This window comes from Gossypium hirsutum, chromosome D11, assembly GCF_007990345.1.
Source record: "Gossypium hirsutum isolate 1008001.06 chromosome D11, Gossypium_hirsutum_v2.1, whole genome shotgun sequence".
NCBI lineage: Eukaryota > Viridiplantae > Streptophyta > Magnoliopsida > Malvales > Malvaceae > Gossypium > Gossypium hirsutum.
The window spans coordinates 6,962,935-6,968,963 of record NC_053447.1 but is presented as its reverse complement, the minus strand read 5'-3'; positions in this window follow the sequence as shown (position 1 = coordinate 6,968,963).

Here is a 6,029-nt window from a genome sequence, read left to right as displayed (position 1 = left end):
TCATTAATTATAAAAGACTTAATCAAAATATTGTCTTTGATGGATATTTTATTCCAAGAAAAGATGTTTTGATTAATCAGGCTAAACAAGCTAAAAACTTTAGTAAATTTGATTGTAAGTCGGGATTTTGGCAAATCATGCTAACCGATGAATCTAAGCCATTAACAGCTTTTAGTGCTCCTAATGGACATTACCAATAGAGAGTAATGTCATTTGGTGCTTCTCAAATCTTCCAAAGATGGATGGATTCTATATTCAATAAATATAAAAAATTTTGTGTAGTGTATATAGATGATATTTTAATATTTTCTGATACATTAGAAAAACATAAAAAATATTTAAATACTATTTCTCAAGAATTCCTAAAACATAGAATAACATTAAGCCCTAAAAAGATAGAGCTAGATAAAACAAAAATAGAGTTTTTAGGTCTAAAACTATTCGCAGATGGTCTTAAACTACAAGATCATATTATTATAAAAATAAAGGAATTTCCTAAAAATATTGAAGATAAAAAACAACTTCAACAACTTTTAGGAATTGTTAATTATGAAAGAAGTTCATTTCCTAACTTATCTAAAAAAAATAGGTAAGTTATATGAAAAATTAAAAAGGGATAAACCTTTTATCTGGTCTAAAAATGATTTAAAAATTATATAAAAACTAAAATCTAAAATAAATAAGAGTCCAAAAATTTATTTACCTAAACAATGTGACAATGTGATAAATTAATTCTAAAAATAGATGCATCACAAAACTATTGGGGATGTATTTTAAAAGCTAAAACAACAAACAATGAAGAATTAGTATGTGGATATAGTTCAGAAAAATTTAAACCAAATGACATTAATTATATTATATATGAAAAAGAATTATTAGCAATAAAAAAAGGAATAAAAATTTTCTTATATATTTAGCACCTGAAATATTTATCATAAAAACTGATAATCTGGCAGTTAACCAATTCCTTACTAACAAAAGTATGGAAACTGTACCTAAAAGGATTAGATGGTATAATGAATTATATATGTACCTTAATTTGAAGTATTATATGTAAAAAGTTCTGATAATATTATTGCTGGTTATCTTAGCAGGCCTCATGGATAGAGGTAAAAAACCTCTACAAGTTGGTGAATGGACTACCGTTCACAAAAAGCCCAATAAAGGGAAAGCAACAACAAATTCCAAACAAAGAATTGTACATGCTCAAATACCATTCTATCCTAACCAGAGATACTATGTGCCTTATCCAATGGTAAAACAACCAGTTGGAACAAATATTTTATCATATCCAATGGTAAAGTAACTAGATGGACCTTCTTTTCTATTGACCCAAAAAAGGTGAGTCAATCACAATGGTCCCAAGATCCAAATTCGGTATCTCAAGCCACTTATGCTGAAACTATCAAGGGAGCAGAGAATTTGTTGAAACAACAACAAATTCAAGATATAAAAGATCTTTCAAAAATAAAAGATTTTTATAATCCTGGTTTATCACCAGATTTATATAATTTTATTAATAAAATATGGAAAAACCATGTTTCTGATCAAAGAGCAAATTTTAGAAGAGCTCTTATCAGATTTTCACAATTTTTAGTTGAAAAAACAACTAAGGAAAGTGAATCTGAAGATTTACTATCAAAATCAATCTTAGGGTCCGTTTGATTGCCAGTAAAATATTTTCCGTAAAATGATTTCTGGAAAAGGTTTTACTTTTCTGTAAAATGACTTACTGGAAAATATTTTCTGGTGTTTGATTGAATCTGTGTAAAATATTTTCTGCTGTTTGGCAGATTTCCTGAAAATATTTTCCGGAAAATTTATTTTTACATATATTAATATATATTAATAAATATTTATATTTTAAATTATTTTTACATATATTGCAATGATTTATTTATAAATAAATAAATAAAATTAAATATATAATAATACTCAATTATTAAGCTACAATATTAACCGTCATAAATTGAAAATAACCAAAGTCAAATAAATTATTTGTAATTGTGTTAAAAAAATAAAAAAACAAGGGTTGAATACTTATAAATTTAGCTTCCAAACCACAATTAAAAAAATACTAATCTATGCATTTATTTAAACCATATAAGATGTATTTACCTACCAATATGAAACTTTGGATCTTTTAAACAGATTCAGCAAGACCAAAATGTTAAACAAAAGAAAAGACATATTCCAAATCCTTAGTAAATTGTTATAGACTGTGTTTGGCGTAACTGCTTAAGTGCATCTACTATCAAATTGCTAGCCACTTACAACTAAAAAAATGGCAATGTCTGCTGCCAGGAAGCTTGCTGGGTTCAAATCAAAACACACAAAAACCAAAACTTAGCCTAAATAATCTAATCATAAAACACTACTCCGACTGTTAGCGTTGCATTAACTGATTCACCATCTGCTATCAAATTGCTAGCCACTTGCACCTTTCTTTAATAAGACTTTGATTACTTCCAGATGGGACCCTTGAACAGTATAGTGAAGTGGAGTGAATCCCTTGCGATTAGTGGCTCTCACTGAAACTCCTGATGAAAGCAGAGTTCAGACAACCTCTAGATGTCCTTTCTACGCCGCAAAATGAATCGCACCCATGCCATCCATGGCAGTAGCACCAACATCAACATTTTGCTTGCAAAGATAACTCACTACCTGTGCTTGCCTTTTGGAAGGCAAAAACATATACAGATGGATATTCTGAACAACCCAAAAGAACAATGTTGTCACAGGGCAGAATTGAAGTTAAATATCCAGGTAACTATCATGATCTTTGAAGCCAATAAGATAACAACCTCAAGACATAGATTCAACTTCACATCAACCTCTAAAATGCTTCAGACATATTTGTGTCCCAAGTAATATGATTTATCATAGTAGCTGCAAAATTCAAAGCAACATTAATAGTTACAACATGGTACCAAATACTTGCTTTATATAGCACAACATGCATTCTTAAATATTTTGAAAAGAAAAATCTTCATAGGCCGTCCATCTTAATTCTGTTATCAAGGATACAACCGAATGAAATCTATCCAAGCACACACAAAAAACAGGTCGTACCCAGTGCACAAGGATCTTGGCTATAAATAGGGGCAGGTCTAATGTATGCTGCCTTCCCCTGTTCACAAAGGTTGTTTCAAGGTTTGAACCCATAACCAAACAGATAGTAAGTCAGGGACGACCTTCAAAATCTTGCCTATTAAAACACAAAACTTGTAGCTATAGTTTGTATCCAATTGGGTGATAAGAGGATAGCAGCTATGGACCAAATGAAAAGTTTAGCCATAGTCTTTAAAATCCAAAAGGGCATACATTTTAAGTTTAAAATGATTGGTTTTCAAACAATAGGTTTAACACTATGAAACAAGCATTTTAGTCCATCTAAACAACATCTGTCACTCTAAATAAAACCAAACCTATATTCGCTCAGAGGTATACAAATGCCATAATAAGTACCTGAAAAATGGTCATTTTGGCGTTCCACAACATCTGAACCTTGAACTGCATACAATTTTAGCAACAAGTATATACGCAATTTTCAACAGTCATCAAACAGAATATGAATAACAGTAACCATTTTCTTTGTAATACTTGAAAAATCTTTCATTTTCAGGATTCAGTGAAAATAGACATTCTCATTCTCATCTAATAAGCACAATAGCAAAAATTAGCATTTTGATATTGATGTTACTTATTAATGTGTATGCTTTTGATTTGTGACCAACTAGAAATCAGCATGACAGAGCACTGATGTCTTTCCATACAGTGTAATTTTCATAGATTAATCTGTTCAAATTTTGAGCATTCTTCACTTTTGCTATAGAGGCTTCAACGCTAAGAGGAATCACTGGATGATGCATTTTTTGGATGACATAAAATTTTCAGTAGAACTTAGCAGTGTACTTGCAAAATATAAACTCTGCTGACAGGTTCTGAATGCTAAATGAGTTCTTTGCATTTATTTCTTTTTCTTTTCATTTTTCCTCTTCACTGTAAGCAAACATTTTACCCCCACCTTACTTTTACCTTACAGTATCTAAAATGTAGGATCAAAGCTCACCTTGCAAGAAAATAACTCAACAATGCAGTCTTCTTTTGTGGGGATCACTCGCAAGTCAAGTACAGGACTTGCTTCAAAGTTGAAGAGCGCAAGTTTTGGAAGTTTGCACCTGAAGAGCATCGAAGAACATATATATAATCAACAGATAAAGAAGATGAAGATAAAAGGCATCAAATTAAGCCCTGAGGTTAGAGCTTTAGAATGAATGAGAAACTTGGAATAAGTTAATTAAAAAAAAAACAGTTCCTTGATAGCCAAAGCAAAAAAGAGATTATGACTGAATAGATCAAATTTCCTTTTTCTTCTCTGACCTCTCTTCTCAAGATTCAGCCATAGAAGCTGGAAAAGCACAAGAAATACAAAGAATGGCAGAAGGAACTAGACTCAATACCCATTCTAGATTCAACTGGACACACTTAAGGAATCTAATAACCAGAATTAGAGAGAGAAAATTCTGTATTATATTAAACAAAAATTAGAGAGAAAAGGAAGGAAAACAGAATGCAGAGGTAAAATATTAGAGAAATATGCAGATACCTCGAGGAGATTAGAGATGAATTTTTCTCGACTGTGGACATTAATTTTTTAAGGTTTCTTCAAAATACAGAGGTAAGGCTGACGGTCAAGCGACAGAGACGACGATGCTGAGATGGTGAGGTGAGGTCAACGAACGGAGATGAGGAGCCGAAGGAAGATACAGAAATGAATCAAAGAACAACATGACAGATCACATCTACATTGAGGAGGACGTGACGGTCAGACGACGAGAGCTTCGATTGGGGGGAATTGAGTTTTTCTTGGGCATGGGAACAACCGATCAAGGATGGGGGAAGGGGAAGGGGAAGGGGAAGGGAAATGGAAGATTTGTGTTCTTTCTAATTTTCCTGAAAATGTCTTATCGAATTAGAAACGGTAAGACATTTTCCAAAATTAACACCTTCTTTTCCCGTGTTTTGTAATTGGTTTTACAGTATGAAAATATTTTCAGCCAATCAAACACCGAAAATTTCAGAAAATGTTTTCCGGAAAACATTTTACACCAATCAAACGGACCCTTATACAAAGATTGGGATGAATTCCAAATGGAATTTATGGATATTAAGGAGATAAACAATCTTCTTGATATTCTTCAATATTTTATTCATAAAGGAAAAAACAATTCTATTATGAATAAGATATTTAGAATCTGTTTATATAACAAATCTAGACAAATTTTACCTGTAGAAATATTTATAAAAATAAATGGAATTATCTGCAACAAGCAGATTCAATTTCAAAAAACTTTTTCTAAATATTTTCTACAATCTTATGTTTTTACTAATTTTATAGGAGAAAGTTTTCCAACTATAAAATATAGTTTGGATCATGAACTATTTGATATAACAAGTATTGAATAGGGTTTTGTAAAAGAAATAGTTGTACAAAATTTTTCTTTTCATCTTTTAAAGGATTTTCCCGCCGGGTAAAATCTAAATTACAAAACATCATAAACAATGATGACTTTTTCTACTATTTTCTTATTGGAATATGTAGCCTAATTGGTATAGCTGAAAAAGAAAAATTTTATCAGCCAAATCAAATATGGATTATTCAAAGGATGATTGGAAGTCCCCGATTATCCGCAGTAAATGAAGTCAAAGAACACTTGACAAAAACCATTGACAAGTGTTATAATGATTTGAATTATTATCAAACCCAAGCAGGGATTGATTTAATATCAACAGCCAAAGATCTTCTGCAGCAAAATATTTATCAACTATGGACTGATGGAAGAAGGATAGTGACATATTATACTGGAAACATCCATGAAAATAGAGATGAAAAATCTTTGAGACTATTAAAAAAGATAGCCGACATGGAAATTGAAAATTATCCATCTCATATTCTGGAACAAATCTGAATAACATGGGAGACTTGAAATTCACCAAGACTTTCATCAGATTCATTACATTTAGAT